This window comes from Oryctolagus cuniculus, chromosome 11 (assembly GCF_964237555.1).
Source record: "Oryctolagus cuniculus chromosome 11, mOryCun1.1, whole genome shotgun sequence".
NCBI lineage: Eukaryota > Metazoa > Chordata > Mammalia > Lagomorpha > Leporidae > Oryctolagus > Oryctolagus cuniculus.
In genome coordinates, this window is record NC_091442.1 from 81,884,214 (window position 1) to 81,909,695 (window position 25,482).

At 36.4% G+C, this 25,482-nt stretch overlaps 1 protein-coding gene across 9 annotated transcripts in view; it reads left to right on the forward strand.

Annotated features, from left to right (window-relative positions):
- The window catches only part of SYT1 (synaptotagmin 1), a 675,493-nt gene that overhangs the window by 257,930 nt on the left and 392,081 nt on the right, over positions 1-25,482 (forward strand). For 6 of the 9 annotated variants that reach the window (XM_051846474.2, XM_051846475.2, XM_051846477.2 and 3 more), the window contains one exon: positions 13,517-13,568. The exons of 1 other annotated variant lie outside the window; for it this stretch is intronic. The gene's annotated coding sequence lies outside the window, so the exon portion shown is untranslated. Of the gene's footprint in view, positions 1-13,516; positions 13,589-25,482 lie in introns of all 9 variants that reach the window. 2 more of the 9 variants (XM_051846480.2, XM_051846476.2) reach the window with 1 other exon arrangement.

Sequence of the window (25,482 nt, forward strand, 5' to 3'; positions counted from 1 at the left end):
CCAAATATATGTTGCTACCCAGATGAAAACTATAAATTCTAACAGACTGAAATGCCTCTGTGTTTACTTTTTATGTCAGACTTGCTTCACTGCCTACACTTGTATTTTTCCCCTTTGTGTATAGATTGTCAGGATCATAATGAATATATTAAAGAGAATTTTGTGATTTGTTATAGTCCAACCATGTGTTTACCTTCCAAGTGCTAAATTGCACTGTTACATACATATTTATGAAAGAAGAAAATATGTGATTCATTTAATAATCTTTTAAAGTTTGCCTTAACAATAGTTTATTTTGTTCACATAATGTACTACACAGTTAAATAAAATGTTGTCAAGGAAATACTCCTTTTTTTTTTTTTTTTTTTTTTGCTATATCAATCCTCTGAGTATATCACTGTTTCTTGATAAACTGCGTTTGTTCTTTGTTGCTTTATATGACCTTGTTCTAAGGTTATCTATAATATGGTCCAACCTACTTTTCCAGTCACACTTCTCTCTCCTTTTCACATTCACCTTATTCTTCTGCCACAATATCCGGTCTAGAATCTTAATGCGTGCAGTATTTTTCTACCTCCAGTTATTTGCTTCTCTGTGACTGGTGACTTTAACTGAAACAAATTTCTCTAACAAATCTGCTGGACAGAAAAATTATCCTTAGAGAACCAGCTACCATTAGGATTTCTGCTGTCTCATTTTATCTTAGTCTATATGCAAGACGATACATCATAGCCAAATTTGGGTAGAGTCATGAAAGGGTATAACACTTCCTGCCCCTCCTCCAACTTTCAGATTAAAATTTCTTGAGAGAAGAAATACCTGGAGAGTTCACTCCTTTGTGTTTTGATCAGTTCTTGGGAAAGTGTCTTGCTTAAAGTATTCAGTCAGTAAAATATTTTGAATGAACATATATGATGAATGAATTCCAGCAATTACCTTGGTAAGGCCATCACATAACAAAAGGATAGCAGTTCTTAACAGTCTTATTTTTAAATCAAGTTGAAGAGTAGAAAGATTTTTGTCAGCTCTACTTTGTCTTGAAAGTATACCTACTTTATTTTAAAAAATGACGAATGTTAGATAAAGTAGTTTGAGTTCTTCTCAGGCTTATATTGTGTTTCAGCAGAGTTTTATTAAGCATCAGTTCTTATCTCCAAGGCACACTCACTTTCCACAGGCCACTATTTGGTGATGGTTCATTTATGTATATTCCAGAAAGAATACAATAAGTATGTTTAATGCAGAGCAAACACTGACCTAAATATTCAAGATTTATTTCCACAAAAACAGATTGCACAATGTGCATCACAGAAAAAACCTCTCAGGACTGAATAATATGTTATAGCTTGTCAGAAAATATAGGATAATTTTATATTTGAGTCTTGAATATGTCTAAATCATCAGTCAGTTCTTACTCTCAAGTTGATGATACTTCACAGTTACCCTGCGATGCAATCAATTTTCATGTTAAACATGTCACAGAATTAATCTTGGCTCCTTTTCATAAAGCTTTAAAAAAGTGAACAAGTACATAGTTCATGGGCAAGAGAGTAAGGTTTGGGGAGTAGCAAATACCAGCATGTGAAAGAGAAATAGTGTTGTAGTATAGAATAAAATATAATTTACTTCCGCAATTACTACTCATGGGAAATATCTAGAGTATTTGCTCTTATATAGCTAAGTGACCCCTGTACTCCTTTTTCTATTACTGGTCACAATGTATGTTTAATTATAGAAGATTTATGTAAGCCTCTACAGATATCTAAAAGTTATAAATCTGAATAAACAAATGTAATGGGAGGCTTTGTTATTTCCATGTCCTACTTAATAACTCATTATCTTGTATGAATCAAGTAACTTTTATCACATGCACATAAAAACCAGGATTGTGGTCAGTATTAAGTTTGTCTATATGTAATTGTAGCTCTGTGATTCAATTGTACCACCAAATTAGCAAAATAAGTTCTTAATGAGAAGATGCTGTGTAGAGAGAAGGGAATGAGTGGGTCTTCCTAGGGTTTAGTTTAACAAACATTTGTTTAGAACCTGATATATGCCATGCATGTATGTGTTATGGACTGTGAGTAGAAGATGAATTAGATAGAATGTTTTGGGGCTGTTCTCTTGCCACGGAGTTAAACTGAAACAAAAGTAAGTGTCAATATAATGCAGCAAGTGATTTATGATAGAGATGGTTTTTATATACACAGATCTATTTTTTAATACCAGGCAGCACCTACAATAGTACCTTAGAAGAATTTGTGGAAATGTGCCTACTTAATGAAATGGGATGTTGGTTTCATGTGGGAATATTCCGTAGTACTGAAAATAAGATTGAGATTTGCATTTAGCTAGGGGATGGGTATAAGCTTCCCATCAACCTCTCCCAACCAAGTTTATTCTACTTAACACAATTAGCACTTAAATGATTTCATTATGTTGACATTATAGTGCATGTTACAATTGTTAGTAAAATTAAAAATCCACATGTGGTAGATGGTATTACATAGACACCATTACAGCCTGTTATAGTGATTTATTATATGATTATTTTTTGATTATCTCTTATTTCAAAGTTTTGGAATTGATTATAATAAAATCAGTTTCTTTTTAGAAAATAAAACTGAAGAGGAGGTCGCATTGCCAGAAGATTTTCGGGAAACACTACACTGGAATACATAGCAAAAATCTCTTTGATGTAGCATGTAATTTAATTTGAAATTGAAGGTTGGTCTCTCCAGTCGAGTATTATATCAGAGACCCAAAAATTCAGACCCTTGTGATCCATGTCTAGAATTCTACCTCCCAGGAAATTTGCCTCCTCCAAAGAAGTAGACTTTTGTCAGTGAAAATTAGTTACCATTCACATTAGACACCTACAGGATCAAAGAGTGGAAGCTGAGAAAACAGCTCATCCATGTTATTGCCTCGCTTGAACTGCTGTTATTCTATTCATTATGCTATTTCATGGGTGAAATGAGAATCTCTTTCAAACCAAGTAAAATAGTGTCAAATTTTTAAGTGAAATTATATCAAACTACCCCCCCCCCCAAACCTCTAGTGCTAGAGTACCCAATTGCTCTTGCTAGTGGAAAAACTCAGTGAGATTTAACTACATTCCTCATTTTCACTTGATGGTTGCTCTCCATTTCTCTCAAACAGATTTAAGATTTTTAAAAAGTGTCATTGAATTCTTTTCAGAATAAATCATTGATTTAAAATTTCAAAGACTTCCATTTATACTCATTTTAAGGAAAAAATTGTAAGATTTTGGTGGTTGGCTTATACATAGTGAGTGTCTTAGCATCTTATGACCTTACTTTTTTCTCCTTATCAGTATGTTTGTATCTATTGACTGGTGAGCTAAAATTTAGTGTTCAGAAACTTGACTTCATATCTACTCAGTTTCAGAATGAATAGCCTTTCCAATCTTCGAATGTCTTACCATTTTTGGCTCCCACACATCTAAACCTAATAAGTAAGCTTTTAAAATCAGCCTGATCTAAAGTAAATTTTTAAAATTTTACTTCTTGTGCTTTTGGAATTAAATAAGGGATATCTATTTTATAAGGAAGTTAAAATTTTACTCTGAGGGTTCAATATTCACATCTGTGTAAGTAAGTTAGTAATAAACAAATTAACAGTAGAAAAATGATAGTAAATTTAATTTATCATAGTTTTTCATGACAAGAGATACTTCAGATTGAAGACCCAATGACTCAAAAGAGTGAAGTATCTGCTTTTATGCCTAGACTCCATGAAAAATGGACAGTAGTCACAAATACAATTGATCAAAAAGAAGATGACCTGATAGTAATTGATAGTAGTTGTGGGAGACTCCATATGATTTCTCTGTTCAGGTTCCTGACCTATCTGTGCTGCATTTGTTCCTCCCTATTTTGAATGCTGCTCTGTTGACCAAAGGTCCCACAAAATGGATCAGGGAACTTACAGCCAATTCACACATAGAAAAGCAGAAGAAAGTCGGAGTAATAGTTTTAAGTTTTAAGGCTGACTTTGGGAAAATAGGGTCCTGGTTTCTATGGCTTGCCTTGGGGAAGAGGAATTCTCATTTCTGTGGCTTTCTTTGGGAGAGAATGAGGACTGAAAGGCTTGTGAAGAGGGTGTGAGAATTTGCTTCTATGAATGTTTTTCTAAGGTCTTCCGTCAGGAGTATCACTTCTGAATCCCAGCAGTGTAAAAACTGAGAGTATGACTCTTTGGGCTAACAGATTTTTGTGTCTTCAAGTTAAAATATTTTTTACCCATCTCTCTTGTACTTAGTCTTAAGTGTTCACCCATATTTTGTGGACCTAATTAAGAGAAAACCTCTAGACCGCTATGGTCATTCAGTTTTATTTCCTAATAAAATTCTATTAAACTATATAGAAATAGATGTTCTAGAGTTAATAGTAGTATGATAAATGTTTTCTTATTATTATGAATGTATACTGAGGCTGATCTTAGAGTATGAATTCATGCTTTGTTGATAAACCTATTGGTTGATTTTGGAACCTTTAAATGTGGAAATCATGATATTCAAGCAAAATCCCAAGGAGGACTGATCAGTTTTTAAATGTTTTCATGTTGAACTCTCTTGGTAAAGCCTTTTTTTAAAAAAAAATGCTTTTTTCTCTTTTACATTAGCTGTATTTAGTTATTCTCAGAAATTCCTTATACCTCAATAAACCCGTTAATCTAGTCTTTTCCTTTACGTAAGAATTGAAACATTGAGATTAAACAATTAAATTGAATAAAACTTACATGAATTACTTCAAGGTGACACATATAATAAACTGTAGGGAAAGGTGGAGAAAATATGTTTTTCTACATTCTTAAAATCCATTTCAGCACTTTGGAAACCTTGTTTCAGGGGAAAACAGGATTCATATCCAGAGAGAACTGCATTTAGATCCTGGCTCCACCACTTACTAACTCCTAGGAAGTTGTGATCTGAATTTGCTAATATGTAAATAGATGTTTAACACTTACATCACTATTTCCTTGTGAAACTGAATGTGATAAACATACCCAATCTGCTCAATGTAGCTTATTAAATAGCAGTCATAATTTTTGAAACTATGCTGCTTCTTCAAAAATAAACACAGAACCTCCTGCAATGAATCTATGAAAAGGGTCTTTTTCACATGTTTGTATTGGTACAAGATATCTGTGCACCACCCTGTATTAGTGTTTATAGTCCCCCCTTTTAATTTATGATTTGTCACTTGATTTTTTAATAAATTATTTAATTGAAAGAGCTACGCACAGAGAGAAAGAGAGGCAGAGAGAGAGAGAGAGAGAGAGAGAGAGAGAGAGAAGGATCTTCCGTCCCCTGGTTCACTTCCCAATTGGCCACAATGGCCAGAGCTACGGTGATCCAAAGCCAGGAACCAGGAGCTTTTTCCCGGTCTACCACGTGGGTGCAGGGGCCCAAAGACTTGGGCCATCTTCTACTGCTTTCCCAGGCCACAACAGAGAGCTGGATTGGAAGCAGAGCAGCCAGGGCTCGAACCGGTGCCCATATGGGATGCCGGGACGGCTGATGGTGGCTTTACACGCTACACCACAGTGCCAGCCCCATCAGTTGATACTTTAAAGAAATGAAGATGGTATCTTAAAGACAAGAGTAACATAGCAAATTGGTTATTTTCTATTTTATTTCTGTAATTGTTCCTTAATGGATGGGCTACAGAGGTGATTAAAATCTACTTTCTTGGTCAGCGCCGTGGCTCACTAGGCTAATCCTCTGCCTGCGGCACCCGCACCCCGGGTTCTAGTCCCAGTCAGGGCGCTGGATTCTGTCCCGGTTGCCCCTCTTCCAGTCCAGCTCTCTGCTGTGGCCCAGGAGTGCAGTGGAGGATGGCCCAGGTCCTTGGGCCCTGCACCCACATGGGAGACCAGGAGAAGCACCTGGCTCCTGGTTTCAGATCAGTGCGGTGCACTGGCTGCAGCACACCAGCCATGGTGGCTACTGGGGGGTGAACCAATGGAAAAAGGAAGACCTCTCTCTCTCTCTCTCTCTCTCTGTCCACTCTGCCTGTCAAAAAAAAAAAAAATCTACTTTCTCTGGGAAGGTGTTTGGTCTAGCACTTAGAAGTGGATAAAGATCCCTGCATCCTCTATTAGTGTGCCTGGATTTGAGTCCTGACTCTGTCTCCTGATTTCAGCTTACTGCAAATGCACATGTTTGGAAACAGCAAGTTTGGCTCAAGTATTGGGTGCATGCCAGCCATGTGAGAGACCTGGATTGAGTTCCCAGCTTGTGGCTTCAGCCTGGCCCAGCACTGACCATTGCAGGATTTTTACATATGAGTCAATGGAGAAGAACTTGTGTGCTTGCTCGCTCTCACTCTCACTCTCACTCTCTCTCTCTGCCTCTAAAATAAAAAATAATGATGAAAAGCTACTTTCTTTAGGCTATAGTTTTGTTCTGACTCGTCTTTTATTGCCCATTACTAATGTCCTCAGAGAGTAAGGTACTGAGCTAAACTCATACTCCAGCAAAACACTAAGGATCAGCCAGCCAGCACAGAACTATAAAGATCTCATTCCTTGCACCCAATATCACCTCTGTATGTTAAGCATAACATTACTGGGTTTGAATTTGTAGTAAACCAAGGTTTAAATAAAAAAATTCTCTCCTTCAACCTAATTGTGCATATAAAATTATTACTGCACTGTCTGCACCCAACCTCCTGAGAAGTTGGAAAATCTGGGTCAACTCATTCTCATTTCTTGTCATTACACCAAAATCCTCTGTCTTGTCAGGAAATGTGCAGTTAATACAGCTACCTTGGAGCCCTTTGCAAAGATATTTGGTTGGTTTATCCATTCTAGTAAGCCAGCATTAATGTCCCTATTTTATCTGAATATTCTCCATAGTCTGTAATTCTCCATGTAGAAATAAAAGCCTCTGAAAACAAGCCAATTCTTTGGAGTTCTCTTTCCCCGTACCTTCCGCTTCTTTTGTATCCTCCTTCACTTACCCATCCCTTCCTGCCCACAGAGACACTAACTGTGCCACCTCGGCCCCTCCAGCTTTCTTATAGGGATTTTGCCAAGGTGGCGTTAGTTTTACCATAGAATCCTGTGAGACACTCTGTTCTGTTCTGATAAAGCTGAGAAAAATAACTCCTGCCCTGTTCTGCAGTGGATCAGACTTAAGTGGCAACCAGATTTCACTCCATTGCCTCGGATGCTTTTAAGGCTATTGAAATAGACATTTCTCATAAAAAGTACGTGTGCACTTGACTCCCCTGGCCTATCTTCTCAAAAATACCTAGGAAAACATAACAATGAAAAGAAAGGCAAAAAAGAATCATCAACCGGGCTTGAGAGTAGTGAAGTAATTTCTGGAATTTGTCAATCACTATTTCTAGCAATTTGCTAAGATCAAAATATATTCTGAGTATCATCATGTGATTTGTCAATGTTTACTGATCATCTACTCAATACTCACATTGTAGAGACGCAAAAAAGTCCAGCATATAGCTCCCTCTAGTTGTCAAGACATAACCAGCATAAATCAAATGGGTTCAGTGAAGCTAGGATGGGGAGCAGAGCAAGCCTGTATAAGTAAGCACTGAAGTGTGAATAATAAAATTATAAATTATATAATAATAAATTATAATTATATAATTATATAAAATTATATATCATAATAAATATATAATAAATTATATAATTTCTAATAATAAAATATAATTATAATATAATTATAAAATAAAATTATAAGTCTGGCAAGCTTAATCCAGGAGACTTCATGGAGGTATCCGCAGTTGCACCAAAAGGGCAGTGGATTTGATAGTGCTTCAGGGACTTACACATAAATCCAGAGTTTATTTAGATTTTTCTTCTCTAACATTGGCAGGATCAGTTCTAGTCCCTTACCAACTCCATCCGTTTTTATGATGTCTTTTGAACACTACGATTGTCTTTCCCTTTGGGACCTCTAAGTGTGGAAGTAGGAATTTGTAGTCTCTCTGATTATCACAAAAAGAACATAAATATTTCTACATCTGCATGCCTGAATCAGTAGTGCACATAAATTTCACTTTATATATGTAAAATCCATAAATCACTTTTTGCATTCTCTCGTTTGTATTAAAGTCTCTTTCAATGGGATTTCTTTCCATTACTTGAATCAATATGTTTCTCCTTTATTCACCTTTCCTTTTCGTCCACATTTCTCTTCATATAGAAATTGTATCAGGCTATGCTCTTCTACTGAAATGTTCACAGTTCCCTATTTTAATAAACAGAACTGTACACAGAAATATTTAGAGCTGGAAGGCACCTTGGAGAATCACCATTTCCCACTCTCATTTCACAGTTGATGAAATTGAGGTCAAGAGAGATGAAGTGATTGCCTAAGGTCAAACACTGGATAGAGGCAGAGTCAGAACTAGCACTATATGATACTAAATTTTCCCTTTGTCAGTATACAATATTATTTATTCAACAAACATTTTTTTTATGTGACAGGCAGTATACTAGGAGTAGGAGGGCAACAGAGACCTCCATAAGCACAATTCTGCTCCTGCCACTCACCTTTCTGTAGAGCACTTCTCTTAGGTGTGCTCACTTGCTACTGTCTGCTGTACCTTTTTTATATAGTTTTATTTCTTCATGCTCTGATAGTGTCCTTATCTTCAGTAGGTCCCAATTAACTTCTCCAAGCTCCTCATTTAATTAATTTCCATCCTCCTTTTCAAGGTACACCCTAGCTCTCCTGACTTAATGCCATTCTGCCTTATTATCAGCCCCCCATTCTAAAATAATTATTTTGAGTATAATGAAAATGTTAAACATGGTTGAACCCCAAATATGATTATTGTAAATCTGACTGGCAACAAATGTTTTAGTATTTGTTGACTTGTAAAATAAAGTGGCACAACAGGAAAATAATTGGCTCCTTCATCCGTGGTCCCCTTCCTCTTTTTAATCTTTGTTGGTAAGCATTTGCATCTGTCATACTGAGGACAAGTTGATAAACTTATGCCTCCTAAGTGACACTGATGGTTAGATGCATAAGGGGAAAAATTATGAAAATTCCTTTACCCTAAATATTCTTTGACCTGCCTTCAATTCAAAAGAAGTTCATATTTTGCATCATTGCATTTCCTACTGCTCTGAGCAGCAACACCACAGGTAGCTGTGGCAATTGTATTTATTCATAAAATATTCTTTTGTTTACTCTCTTGCTTTATGGATTACTTTCCTTCCATTGGCTAATGCTCTCCAGTAATTATTCAGATAAACATCATTATCTTTCAAGAACAGAATAAAATAATCTTGTGCTTAATGAACAAATAAAAATAGCCATAGTACCATGTGGCGTATGATAAAAATGAGTTTATAGTTACTTTTTTATAATATTTATTTGTCTATGATTTCAAACTCTCATGAAAAGTTGTAAGAATAGTACAAATACCCATATAACTTTCACTATTTCCCAAGATTCACCATTTGTTTGTATTTGTCATATATTAGACCATCTGTCTCTTCCCCCCGTCTATATATACATGAATGTATGTGTGTATATGTTTATTGCTTAAGCATTCACCAGAAATTGAGCTGCTAATAACCTGTATCCCTAATCATAATTGTGTTTACAGATTTTTTAAAAATTTTATTTTATAATTTATATAAGGTGAACAAATTTCTTGTATTCTGTATGTACAGATTTAGGAGCATAGTCTTACATCCCACCCTACACTCTCTCCCTCCAAAACTTCCACCTTCCCATATCTTTCCTTTCTTATTCAATCTTTTAATTTTTACATTGATCTACTTAAAGAATTCTGCAAATAGTAAGAAGAAAAAAACACGATTCCTCAGCAGTAGAGACAAGGGCTGTGAACAATAATTAGTTTTCAAAATGTCAGTTTTGCTAATACCTATAATATTTTTTGTACTCTATTAGTTACCATGGATCAGAGAATGTTGTCTTTTTGGGGCTGGTATAAGTTTTCACTAAGTATAATAGTTTCCCATTGCATTCATTTTGTTAGGAAATACGGGATTTCATTCGTTTTTATGGCTCATTAGTATTCGTTAGTGTGTGTGTGTGTATGTACACATATATCGCATGCTTTAGGCATTATAGACATGACAAATACTTTACTTTTCTTGTCATTTTTTGGAAAAAGATGGTTGTATATCTCTATATATACAAATAGTATATATAAACACGGTACATACACAGGTTACATGTATACATGTGTTACAGGTTACATGTGTACACATACAAACATACACACATAGAAACATATAAAAACATGTTTTTCTCGGCCATGTGAGAATAAATTGGAGACGTGGTGTGATTTATCCTAAATACTGGACATTCTATAACATTAAGAATGGGACATTCTATAACATTATATAGAACAATTGTCAAGCATATGAACAATTTGCCACTCATATGATATTCACAGTCCATATGCAAATTTGCTCCACTGTCCCAATTATGTTCTTAAGAGCTAATTTTTTTTCTTTGCGTTGGTACAACATCTAATCCAGAGTCAGGAAATACATTTAGTTGTCGAGCAATGCTTTATTTTTGTGTTTAAAAGCTTACATCCCATCAGTAATGACCTGGGATAATGTCCCTTTTAAAAGTAATCTCTGCTTGCTGGTGGCTGTTCCAAGAATAAGAATTTAAGCCAAAAGATATCTAACAAAATCCCTTAGGATTAGTGATATCTGCACTGAGCAAATAGCACATCAACCCCAGAACTGTGTTCTGACCACAAGTTTTGGCATTGCAGCACAAGGAGGTCCAGAGTGGGGAAAAAAACTGAGCTTATCAGTATTTTACAGATTTTTGAAATTAAGAGTTTGGTACCAGGATTCTGCTGCCATCTCAGTCTACATGGAGCTAACGGGGTAGTGTTAATAAGTGGGCACATTATAGGAACTGATTCACAGTGTGTGCTTTAAAATCAACTCTGAATAAATATTCAGCTTAGTGTTGTGGTGCAGCCGCAACCAACATAAATGTTTTCATCACAATGAAACACTTGACATATTGAAAAGCTAAGTTTGGTTGCAAATATTAGCTTTTTGTCATTCTCAAAGAAGTAAAATATTTGTAGTTTTTATAATATCTAAAACATGCAGTATTTTGCATATTTCTTTAAATAGAATTATGACTAGGGCTACAAATTATGAGTGGTTTGTGTTCTTGTCACTGTTGAGGCAATAATATCCCCCAAGTCTCAGATAATTTTCTTTTGCACTCATGTCAAGTCAGCTACTAAAACTGGATAAAAAGAGCACTAAACAGCCATTTTAGATTGACTGCATATAGATAATATTTGATGAAAATATATAAAACTACCTAAACAGATTCATTTTTATGTATTGAACAAAAAATAGAAGTACCAAGCATTCATACCAGTAAGTTATGAGTCAGACTTTTTATACCATTTATGTTCATGAAAAGATAGATGAAGAAAGGAGAAAAATAATCTTGTGCTATATTCACTTTTTTCTTCTAAAGTAAAGAAAAGGTAATTATACATGCAAAAGACAGAAATTGCAAGAAAAACTTCAAATCCATATTTGAAGCATCGATTAAGAACAAAAATAGTTGTTTGTCCCCTGCAGTGGAACAAGCTTGCCCATTCATCCTTGTGATAGATATGCATGTAAAAGCAAAATGAAATCAAACCCCTGCAGATGGTATAAGTCACCAAAACCGTTTAATCCCTTCATTGCATCCCTTTGGGTAGCCAGCCCCTTGGTAAGTAATAATGTACAATATATATGGTGTCAAGGATTCTCTTATTTTTTAATAGAAAGCTCTTATGTTCTCTGACAGGTATTTTTTGTTCATATGTCTTATAAAGAGCTGTGTGTAAGTCCATTTACTTTAACATGTTTGCCCACAGAGTCTTGTCATTTTTTGTTGCAATAAGAAACAGTGCCAGGATACTAAAGCAACCCATAGAAATTTTACATAAAATTGATCGTGGCATAAAAGTCATATTTTAAGAGGCAGACAGGCAAATCTAAGTGCGTTTTAACATTGTTCTTCCTAATGGATTTTACTAGAAAATGGTTAAATTTCAAGTAAGCAGACCTTGGAGGCTTAACCGCTGAACAGATGCAGTGAATGCAGCTTTGGACACAGAGCTGTCACTTCAGATCTTTTCCACTGAGTACCTGTGTGAACCGGACGCTCGAGTGTTGGCGTTGTAATATTTTTGTGTTTCTGTTTAAAATAGCTGCTGCAAAAACTCTTAAATACAGAGTGGTGTGCCTATGATGAAGCTATTTTAAAGTATTTTATTCTTTTTTGGTTTTCATTCTACCTGAATTTTTTAAAAACTAAAAATGATGAAAATTTACATTCAGAGATACTTCTCTCTAGCTCTGTTAAAATTTTTATTTAGGAGGTACTAGCATGTCAAACCGAATCAGAAATTCTTGACATCTCTATAAAACTGTTCTTGATAGTGACTCATAGGAGGGATTTAATTTTTATAGATTCTAATCTGAAAGCTGTACTTTCTTATGCAGTGATATGTAGTTATTTTTCTCCCCACCCTTGGTGGGCTTACCAAATATATGTATATATGTCTATATTTGTAGTTACAGCCTGTGAACTAGGAAAGTATTAGGTTGTACCTAAATTGTGATCAGGCTCTGAGAAAAAAGCAAATGCATATAGTATATTGGGATTTTCCTACTCCAGTGAAAACTATAAGATTTGAAAGTTGTATAAGATTGAAATATGGCCGGCACCATAGCTCAATAGGTTAATCCTCTGCCTGCACCGCTGGCACACTGGGTTCTAGTCCCAGTCAGGGTCCCGGATTCTGTCCTGATTGCTCCTCTTCCAGTCCAGCTCTCTGCTGTGGCCCGGCAGTGCAGTGGAGGATGGCCCAAGTCCTTGGGCCCTGCACCCACATGGGAGACCAGGAGGAAGCCCCTGGATCCTGGCTTCGGATCAGCACGGTGCGCTGGCTGCAGCGCACCAGCCATAGTGGCTACTGGGGGGTGAACCAAAGGAAAAAGGAAGACCTTTCTCTCTGTCTCTCTCTCTCTCTCTCACTGTCTAACTCTGCCTGTCCAAAAATAAAAGGTTGATATATAATAATCATACCAATACTCAGTATAGTAGTACTCAGTTAACTGACCAAAAATTGTATGATTCTTTTTTTAATGAATTTAATAATATAATTTTCTCTGATAATGGCCACCTAGAGTAATATTCCAATTTTCAAACTGAAACACTATAGTATAGGAAGCATAATTTCCTTTTCACAAAATCAGTACATAAAATACCCACAGAATTTTGATTTCTAGTTCTTCAAACCAACTTTAAAATATAGTCTATTTATTAACATGCTCTAAATTAAATATACATATATAATTTTTATTTGATTGTGTATATTATAATATTTTTAGGTAGAAGTCTTTAATAAATTAATGTTCTATTAATCTCAATCAGAAATTATTCTGAAGTGGAGTCAACTAACCATGGTACATATTTTTTCCCTTTTAGAAATAAACATCCTGAAAGAAAACAAAAGAACCCCAGAATTCTTAACAGAACAGTGAGTACTTTAATAACATGGTAATTATAATAGATCTTCTGTAAAATTAGATCTTACAAATGTCTTTTATTAAAATATTTGCCTTTCTGTTTTCTAAGAAAAGAAATTAGCATGGTAAGCAAGCAGAGTTTTCTAAAACTCAATTTCAGTTTGCTGCAGTCGGCCGAAATAATTTCTCCTATAATCCTCTTATATCAGAGGGCAAGGTAATCTTTGTGATACATTTGTGAGACTGTAAATGTTTATGTTGACTCTCTTGCATCATTAGATAAGCATCATATCATTTTTAAATTCTAAAGATAAAAATAGTAAGAAAAATTTAAAGTCCTCACTCCCTATACATGTGATAAAATATCTATTCATTTTGCAAAAAATTCTAAGCAGTATTGATATCATCAGTTTGTTTATAGTCATTAAGTTGGCATACTTAAAATCTATAGTTTATTCTCATGAGTGGATTTCTTTCTAATACTTTTATGACTTTATCATGAAACATATTTACTTACATAGATATTTTGAACAGTGGTCATTTATTTTCCTAAATATAGTTTTATAAGCAAAATTAAATATCTCTTCATGTCATCCTTTATAAATTTGAATATGTAAAAATAAAAAAAAGAAAATGGAAAAGTAAAACAATATTGATGACCCATGCTGTATCACTTTTGATTTATAGTTGCCTTTAAATGAGTTTGAAAATGTAGTCCTCTAAAATATCAAATATTGAACGGTAGTAATTTCACAAATGAAAGACCTATATATTAGTGTATTTCAAAATGGAATAAATTTCAATGGAAAACATGCAAACTTGATATGAAAAGAAAAACTTGATAAACAATTTTTTATGATATGTATAACTTTTTTTTAAGATTTTTGACAGGCAGAGTGGACAGTGAGAGAGAGAGAGACAGAGAGAAAGGTCTTCCTTTTGCCATTGGTTCACTCTCCAATGGCCTCCGCAGCCTGCATGCTGCGGCTGGCGCATCGCGCTGATCCGAAGCCAGGAGCCAGGTGCTTCTCCTGGTCTCCCATGGGGTGCAGGGCCCAAGGACTTGGGCCATCCTCCACTGCCCTCCCTGGCCACAGCAGAGGGCTGGACTGGAAGAGGGGCAACCGGGACAGAATCCGGCGCCCCGACCGGGACTAGAACCCGGTGTGCCGGCGCCACAGGTGGAGGATTAGCCTAGTGAGCCACGGCACCAGCCGATATGTACAACTTACTGATGCAAAGTTTTGAAGGTTCCAAAGACTTTAATGCATAATCACATCTAAATTTGGAACAATAAATATAATTAATCATAGTCATGATTGTATAAAAAAGATTTATCTGAAATTTCTTTCCCTTTTAAATATCAGAGGAACAGGAACAATAGGATCTTCTTTGACTATTCTGGCTATAGATTACCACGTGCATCTTCAGTGGACACAAAGCATTCTCTTCGTTTTTGTTGTAGGGATAAGTGACCTTCCATTTACAATTTTTATACCCACGATTATGAAATTTAAAATCTAAAGTTTCTTTGAAATGCCGTTCTTTGATTTTTCAAAAATTAATTCGAAATATGTGAAAGTCTGTTTTGAGGTTTCACAGCAGGATATGAGTATGTTTGCATAGCCCTGGAAAGAAGAATAATTTAAAAGTCATATGTTTATATCAAATATATTTTTTTAAATAATTTTTTTGACAGGCAGAGTTAGACAGTGAGAGAGAGAGACAGAGAGAAAGGTCTTCCTTCCGTTGGTTCACCCTCCAATGGCCGCTGTGGCCGGCGCACTGTGGCAGGTGCACCGCGCTGATCTGAAGGCAGGAGCCAGGTGCTTTTCTTGGTCTCCCATGGGGTGCAGGGCCCAAGGACCTGGGCCATCCTCCACTGCACTCTTGGGCCACAGCAGAGAGCTGGCCTGGAAGAGGGGCAACCGGGACTAGAACCCGGTGCTCCTATGGGATCCGGCACCACAGGTGGAGGATTAACCAAGTGAGTCACAGCGCCAGCCCCTATATCATATATATTTTAAAATACTGTGCTAATCTGAAAGAGTTTAAAGATATAAAAATGAAATTTAGGGCCGGCACCGCGGCTCTATAGGCTAATCCTCCGCCTTGCGGTGCCGGCACACCGGGTTCTAGTCCCGGTTGGGGTGCCGGATTCTGTCCCGGTTGCCCCTCTTCCAGGCCAGCTCTCTGCTGTGGCCCAGGAGTGCAGTGGAGGATGGCCCAAGTCCTTGGGCCCTGCACCCCATGGGAGACCAGGAGAAGTACCTGGCTCCTGGCTTCGGATCAGCGCGGTGCGCTGGCCACGGCAGCCATTGGAGGGTGAACCAACGGCAAAGGAAAACCTTTCTCTCTGTCTCTCTCTCTCACTGTCCACCCTGCCTGTCAAAAAAAAAATGAAACTTACTTTAGACCAGGTTATTACCCATCATTTTATTAACCAGAGAAACTCAACTGAAGGTATTGTGCAAAACATCAACATCTTTCTATCCATTTCTCTTAAAATTTTGTTCTGAGGTATATAATTCAGTGCTTAACTGTAACTTCAATTCTGTACATTACACGTTTTTTAAAGTTTGAGTTTATTTTTTATCTTATCATTATTATTACATTTTAGTGATAAATGAGGTAGCAAAGTTTACTAAAGAGAATGCACCTTACAGACCAGGCAGATGCCTCAGGAAAGAGCTGAGCATCCAGTCTGTATTCAGACTGGAGTTTTTATGGACATGGATGTGGAACCCTTGTTTCTCCTCCCCTCTCCATCTTCTTAGTATATTTCTGGCCTTGTAGCTAATGTTAATGGATGTCATGGCCCCCGATACAGGGCAAGGGACATTGCTGGACATTGTTTTTTCAAATGGCAGAATCAGTAACATTTGGTTTAAGTTCCTTATTCAAGAGCCGGGTATCTGTTTTACTCCCTCCTAATTTCTTAGTCCTCTTAGTATAGTTTCACGGTTTAAATCCATCAGTGACTAGTTTCCTGATCTTATTTATTTGTATACAAGTTGTGTGGTCTGTTGTTCAGGTGTGACATATGGAAGTTTTTGGATATGAACTCTAGTTTTCCTAATTGATAAAATATGACTTATTGTAGCATAATTTGGAGGAATCTCAAGTAATAAGATAGGTTCTGTGGGACAGTTCTAGAGAAAATAACATAAGTCTTTCCAAGGAAGATATCGTGCCTCTTCTTGCTGCATTTTTTGTGGTTTGGGACAGTTTTTCATCTCGGTCTTTAAGTGTGTATTATGTAAAAAGTTTCTACAAAATTACTCATAAATAATATACAGTGAAAATGACTTATTTTGAACTTATATAATTAAGAAAATGTAGCTTATACCTTTAAATAAATAAAATATTTATGACAAGAAATGCCTTCAGTTGGGCTAAAATTTTAGAAACTTTTAATACATGTTATAACCTCCATAGACTGCATTAGTTGAGTGATTGACAAGTACTTAGAAGAAAGTCTGATATCCGTATAGGGACTACTTCTCATCTTTATGTGTGGAGTATCTTCCTGTGGGGCTAGTTCATGGAGAATGCGTAAGTTTTTATAATGTTTTGAATCAAAGTCTGTAAATGAAAAATTTTAGTAAAATAAAACTGTACAAACCTCCTGTGTTTGCCTTGAAAACTGTATCTTATATTCCTAATGTATTGTTGAATGCATTGCATTCGTATTTCACAAAAAGAGTTTTTGTGCTAAAAACGAAAGAAATGATAGGAAGAAAAGACTATTGGAAATTGTGCTTTAAAGTAGTATTTTCCTCTCAACTGTTGATTATACTGTGATACTGTCAAGAACTTCATGGGTTTGCTCTCAATAGACTCTGATTACACTGGATAATAATAATAGCTAAAATAATGCATTTAAGAAGCCATTCAGTTGCTCAGACATACCTCTTAGAAATTATTCATATTATCCTAGATTTACTGAAACTCTTTAAATACTACTGGGAGTTGATGTTCTCATTTAAATCATGGCTGTTATTAACAATCTAACTTTTCTGGTACAGCAGATTAAGCAGGGATTTTTCAGTAAGAAAGATTCTACTGGAAGGAAAATTTTAATCAGTAAAACATTTTGTAATCATTGGAGAATAAATATTATCTGCAAATACCTCTCACAAATTTTACTTAGTTATATCATCCCTGTTAGAAGTATCAGTCTCTGTAATAAAAAAAAAAGAATCTGTGTGTGTGCCTGTGTGTGTGTGTTATGTGTATAATAGTCATATGGTACTTGGAGAAATTTTAGAAGTTATCTTGTTTAATATTTTCATTTTATAGAGATTCCCTCCTCTAATATTCTCATTTATAGAGGGCCAGATAGGCCAAGTCATTTACCCAAGCTCTCATATGTACTGGCAGAACTCAGAAATATTCTGCCATATTGAATGGAAATGCTAGATGAAAAATAAGGGTCTCAGAATATTCCAGAAGCTTCTTTGAAACTTCTTGCAAGTGAAACTCAAATGAAACTTTAAAGAAGTAATTATTTGTTTAAATTCTACCTCTGTAAAATTTTGTCTTGATCTAACTCTAGCAGGATGCTGTTTAGTGGAACATAGATACAGAGGTAGACACGGTACAGGGCAGGGATGGGGGCAGCAACAGAGAATCCAGGTCTTAGCTTCGTCTGACTTCAACTCACACAGTGACATTAGAGAGCACATAGCTGTCAAACTACCAGATGAAAACCAAGTGGAACAATGATAGGTACATACAATCTGCCATCAGTTCAGAAATTAGTCTGTTTGAGTCTCTGGTTTATCTTGTGCAAAATGAACAAAATCTGACCACCCTGCCCCCCAAGTTTCTCTGTGATCAAACTCAGACTTATGGGGATCTTTGGAAGTGGTATATTCTTGTACATTTTGGATATTTATCTTTTACAAAAGACCATATACTGTATTATTGTAAAGAGAAATTCCTTTTGTCAAAATTTGCCATAACTCTGTTTGGAGCCCAATGTATCATACAAAACCAAAGTTGTTGATTGATTTCTGCTTTAAACAACAGTGGTCATACAGGGAAAAAATACCTTTTTCCTGAATTTATAACTTATCCTAAATCATCATCAGTATGTCCATGCTTATTCCTAAGACATTTCATATATAAAAGGCAGGGAGCTATTAAAGGGAAGGAAGCATTTAATAGCCTCTTATTTAGTGTCAGGTGCTATATCAGGAATAGGAATAAATTTGATTTATTTATTAAAGGATTTCTCCTTTTATTATTATGGTTTTAAAGATTAAGAAAATGAAGATGAGAGCTAGAAGCAGTACAGTTACTGTTTGAACTCAAATGTGTCTAACTTCCCCTTTGTAAGTTATCATTCTTAACAAAGCAAAGATTAGGACATCTGATGGAAGCAAAGCTTGTTTCGTCTTACTCTAGGAAGATTTCATGGCTAGAAGGGTAGAAAAGTAAAGGAGACATCACTTTAAAAATATTGTATTGGTCTATGTAAAGTAATTTGTCTATGCAAAACACTTAATGTGTACATATTTTTATTTAATGTTTACAAGTGAACATTAGATTTCATCATGTGTGTTTTCCTGAAGATGTTAAAACGAAACTGAAGTTGGAGAATTTAAACATTAAAGAAAACTATATTTTTGATAGGAAAAGTAAAACCAAAGTAAAAATGGATTACAGCTGTAAGTTAAAAAATAAAAAGCTAACCTAAAGGAAAACAACACTATTGACTGTGTTTGTAACATACAGAAGAAAAATGCATACTCAAAGCATATACTTCTTAGATTTCTGTGTATACTGCTGTGTCTAAACTTACTATCTTGAAGAATCTTGGTACAATTTTGGAGATTACTTCCTTTATTTTTTCTTCACTGCCTATTGAACAGTTGCTGTTAAATACTTGTTGTATAGTTATTCCAGACATTGGAGATACAGGAGTAAACAAAGCACAGTCCTTGTCTTCAAATAATGTCTATTTTGAGTAATTCCAAATATTGGAATGTTTACTTCAGTACTTGCAGTAATAGGTTGTCTTTTTCAGACAGTCATCAGATTAACCATGGTCAGATTAGATTATGTTTTTTTTTAACTTTTATTTAATGAATATAAATTTCGAAAGTACAGCTTATGGATTACAATGGCTTTCCCCCCATAACGTCCCTCCCACCCGCAACCCTCCCCTTTCCCACTCCCTCTCCCCTTCCATTCACATCAAGATTCATTTTCGATTCTCTTTATATACAGAAGATCAGTTTAGCATACATTAAGTAAAGATTTCAACAGTTTGCTCCCACACAGAAACATAAAGTGAAAAATACTGTTTGAGTACTCGTTATAGCATTAAGTCTCAATGTACAGCACACTAAGGACAAAGATCCTACATGAGGAGTAAGTGCACAGTGACTCCTGTTGTTGACTTAACAAATTGACACTCTTGTTTATGGCATCAGGAATCACCCTAGGCTCTTGTCATGAGCTGCCAAGGCTATGGAAGCCCCCTGAGTTCACTGACTCTGATAATTTTTAGACAAGGCCATGGTCAAAGTGGAAGTTCTCTCCTCCCTTCAGAGAAAGGTACCTCCTTCTTTGATGACCCGTTCTTTCCACTGGGATCTCACTCGCGGAGATCTTTCATTTAGGTTTTTTTTTTTTTTTTTTTTTTTTGCCAGAGTGTCTTGGCTTTCCATGCCTGAAATACTCTCATGGGCTTTTCAGCCAGATCCGCTTGCCTTAAGGGTTACTTCTGAGACCAGAGTGCTGTTTAGGGCATCTGCCATTCTATGGGTCTGCTGTGTATCTCACTTCCCATGTTGGATCATTCTCTCCCTTTTTTATTCTATTAGCTAGTATTTGCAGACACTGTTCTTGTTTGTGTGATCCCTTTGGTTCTTAGTCCTATCATTATGATCAATTGTGAACAGAAATTGATCACTGGCACTAGTGAGATGGCATTGGTACATGCCACCTTGATGGGATTGAATTGGAATCCCCTGGTATGTTTCTAACTCTACCGTTTGAGGTAAGTCAGCTTGAGCATGTCCCGAATTGCACATCTCTTCCCTCTCTTGCTTCCTGTGACACTTTGGCTCAAGATCTGGAAGCCATGAAGATCTTTAATGTGCTGGGAGGGCTCCTCCTGCTTCTTCTGTCTGCTCATGGTGAAGAAGACTTGTTAGTAGCCTGTAGTGAATTCTGGCTCCAGGTCAAAATTAGGAGGGCACCTTTTGTGGATGAACTGCAACCACAACCTTATGAGCTGTATCTTGGAACTGGCTGTCCCGTAAGCAGAATATTGCCTAGTTACTTCGAGTTCATCTATACGCTTACTTCTTGTGGCATCAGGAAATATGAACGCCTATGGGGTATTCTTATTGAGAGTTCAGTTTCATATGAACCAGTATTTCTAAATGTCAGAGGTCACGTCCCAATATCATGTTCTATCCAAAGAAAGCTTTCTTTTACCTTTACATCAAAAGAAGCAGAAAGTAATGGTAGTGCATCTGGAGAAACATCTCGGGGGCCAGTGGAAAAGAAAAATTCAACATGTCAAGTAGATTATGTTTTTACTGATGAGCTGATTGTTTTGTCGTTTTCCTTGGGATAGTGGGTAAAATACAAGCACTGTTACTCATAATACAGGTAACCTGTAATTTATGACTTATGGTATTTTTTGAGAGTCTGAATCTTGTAGCAAAGCATTGGTTTTGGAAATTCTGCTTTATTTAAATACAATTCTACTACTTCCAGGACAATCTGGACGACCTCTATATGTCCTAATTTCTCTAGTAAGTGATTGTGATCATCTCTGTAACTCATTTGAATTCAAGATATACAGTACTTTTATTTATGTAACAATTTCTCATTGATAGTAGGTACTATATTTAAGTTAACTATCAAAGTTATTTGATGAAATTCGGTCCATTATTTTTAGCAACTCTTATGAATCTTTGATTTGGAATCTTGCATTGCTATTGTTCTAATTTTTTCCAAAAAACACTTAACATTTTTGTGACTCTGAATACAAGTTGCATAGTTTTAAATGGGATGAAGATGGAATTATTTAGTACAAGCACTCATGGTTTTAAAGATAACCATATAAAGTCCAAAGTTAAAGAAATTAAATGAAATGATTCAGACATATGAGTAGTTAGTTTTAATCTGTTGTAACATTATAATCTGTTTACTTAATTGCCTATACCAGCACATTATTTTGGATTGCATTATTTCTTTTGTAATTAAAAATGTTTATAATAAGTGAAAATGCTGTGTACACATCCTGTTTCTGCCACTTTGTGAGGAAACAATGTAAATTGAATCTCAATATCCTCATCTATTAAGAATGAAAAAGCCTCCTTGATAGATTTTTTCTGAGAATGGCAACCGTGTCTTTCAGCTGCTAATGGCAGAAGTTAATGCATTAACTTCAGTATATAGTGATTTTGTTGCCATTAAAAATACTCCTTTTGTAATATTAAGGGGCATTCTTTAAAATTTATAAAATACATTAACATTTATGTAGAATAAAGAGGAAAGGAAAGTATGAAGGAAAGTAGAGGAGATCTGGGGCCTGGCTAGAAATCTAGAACACAGGATGAAATTTAGTTTTGACAGAGTAGGATGTTGGGATGAGTCAGGAGGACCCCCCGGGAGCCCCTTCCTGAGTGCCTCTTGCTTCTTAAAGCAAATACAGAATTTAGACAATGTCAGTAGCATGAATGCCTTTCAAAGAGCCAGTCTTTGTTACCCAATAAGTAAATTCAGTCAATATATATTGTGATTTGAAAGGTATCAAGAAGGCTTTCTACCTGACCTTAAAATTATTTTTTGGTAGTCACAGATGGGGTCTTTTTCCCCAAGGTACGTAGACTGAAACTAAACTGTAGGCTGAGCAGTTTTCCTAAAATAAGTTATGCTCCATAGATGTGATTACATGAACCATTTTCAAGTTAAAGGCAGTCATACCATTGCATAGCAACTCTCCTTTTAAAAGAACAATACAGTTCTGTATATGACATCTGAATTTGAAATCACAAAATTAGTCTTTGAAGAAATCACTAGCACCAACAATACTTATTTTGCTGCTTTTCTGACCATGATAAAGGATATTTTATGAGTTTCCCCTTGTTTTAGTGCCTTGATTAGTTATCTTCTGTTGAATTTTCATAGCCACTATTTTTACTAGCTTTATTATTAATGGCATTCTTTTGCAAATACCATGAAACCCATTTATAATTCTGACAATGAGTATCAGTACTCACACCACTCCCCCTTTTGATCTGGGGTCTTGTTTTGCCTCTGAAGATAAGTTTCTACCAACCTAGAGCAATAGCTGAAGTCTTCTCCTTTCTTTAACATTGAATCATTACATAATTTACTGACAATTTTCTCTCTTTCCCACTGTAAATTATGAAAAGTCTGGGTAAGCATATGCTTCACTGTGCATTTGAGCAATTCATGCCCCCTGTTCTTATGGTTAATATAAATTGCTTAGCCCTGCTATTGTCTTTGTTTCCTACTTTTAAAAGGATCCTGGCAAAGCTGCTGTTTATGAATTTGTACAAAGTGTTTCAGACTAAGGAAAAAAGGTCTGTAAACAAATGCTCAAAATACATTGGATTGTAACACATAAGATTCCCCTAAGTGGTATTATATGAATTTTCAATAGCTTGAAATATATTGTAAAAAATAATTCTTAGCAGCAGCTTTGCAAGTTGCCCAGGGTTGTTGCTTATTCATTTTATGTTTTCATGTAGAATTGACACAATCACTATAATATCTTCTAGAAAGTTACTTATTTTTTATTTGCTATGCAATATTTAAACTATGAAGGATTTAGTTTTGGATTTCACTTCATTTTGAACGTTATTTTTTCTAGTTTTAAACGAGGTTTCCTTCATACCAACAATTATGCTTTTGAACCAACGGCAAAGGAAGACCTTTCTCTTTGTCTCTCTCTCACTGTCCACTCTGCCTGTCAAAAAAACAAAATGTTCTGTATATTGTATTTATAATACCTCCATGTTAAAGAGTTCAGGACTTTTAATTTATCTAAAGAGAGAGTTGGCGCCATGGCTCACTAGGCTAATCCTCCGCCTTGCGGCGCTGGCACACCAGGTTCTAGTCCCGGTCGGGGCACCGGATTCTGTCCCAGTTGCCCCTCTTCCAGGCCAGCTCTCTGCTGTGGCCCGGGAGTGCAGTGGAGGATGGCCCAAGGGCTAGGGCCCTGCACCCGCATGGGAGACTAGGAGAAGCACCTGACTCCTGGCTTCGGATCAACGCGATGCGCCGGCCGCAGCACGCCAGCCACAGTGGCCATTGGAGGGTGAACCAATGGCAAAAGGATGACCTTTCTCTCTGTCTCTCTCTCTCACTGTCCACTCTGCCTGTCAAAAAAAAAATTATCTAAAGTGTATCTACTGACATAATTTCTAGAAAAATCATGGCTTTCCATAATTGTATATGAAGGGAACTCAAAAAGTTTGTTTTGAAAAACAAATTTAAGAATAAGCTTATTTTTGACTCAAACATTTTAGAAATCCAGGCAATTTTTCATTATATGCATTTTCTGTGAACTTTTTGAGGTTCCCTCATTTATCCACTGTTCCTAAACACAATAAAAATTAAACAGTTATCAATGTGTGTTATAAAGGCAAAACCCACTTTGTCATTAAGTGACAGCTGAAAGAATGGAGGAAATACAGCCCGACCACAAGTTTTGAAAAGATTGTATGCCCATGTTTGTTTTAAGACATTTTCTTTCCATTTCATAAGTGGATATGCACCTAGAATGGTCTCACAAACAAACCTGTGAAAATCCAGGTTATGATGAAGCACAATATTTAACTTTTAGGGATGAGGGCAGGATGACTGAGAGGCAATAAAGATTAAAATGTCCCTCCATCTTCCCGGATGCTCCATCAGCCTATCCAACATCGGAAAAACAATGAAAGCCGGCTTTCCACGTGGCCTTCTAACGCTTCCTCACCTTTGCATTTGTCCTGATGTAATTTTGTTTCCTGTCTGATATTCTCAAGCTGCCTTTTCTTTCTTTAAAGTGGCTTTGACTTCGTATTTCCTAACCCACTTTTCTCTTGATCAAGATGCCTCAGTCCAGCTGCTAGGGTGAGACAGCTAAGAAACTGGAGACTGGGCCTGAGTGTCCACACCAGCATCCTGTACCCTCTGTGGTCCCCACCTACTGCAACAGGACACCCAAATAAACGAAGGACCTCAGGGATCTCGGGCAGTGTGTGGCACTGGATCCATAAACCTACATGGATCTTAGACTATTTTCTGTTGCTATAACAAAATACATGAGGCTGGGTAAAGAGAAGAGTTACTTAGCCCACAGTTCTAGAGATTCAGGAGCAAGGCATCGCCATCGACTTAGCTCTGCTGAGGCCCCCATGTCTACATCCTAGCATGGAGCTCCGGTGAAAGGAAGTGAACCTGTGGCAAGACAGCAGGAGTCAGGTTTCGTCTTTCAAGACGACCCACTCCTGGGAGCGCTGTCTTGTTCCACAAGAGCATAAATCCCTGCCAAGGGCAGTGTCCCTAGTGATCTCATCGCCTTGTCCTAGGTCCTACCACCTCAACACCAGGGCACTGACGACCCCCAGCACAGACCCCCAACCAGGGCAGGTCATCTGGGTAGAGATAATTGGAGACAGGAGCAAAGAGAAGTGAGGATCCCTTAGAAGCAGCATCCTTTTCCTTCAGTCCCCCAGTTAGGAGCCCATTGTTTCTTTCTTTCTTTAATATATGCTGTCCCAGTGGGTGCAGTGAAGTCTATGAAAGAAGCTTTGTCCAAGAGATTAAATGTGTCCCTTTTTTCCTGTAATGCAGAAAGTAAAGTATGAGATGAAACAATACTCTCTTATCTACCTTGCAATTTTCATTCTTTTAAATAGTCAAAATATAAAACTATCCACT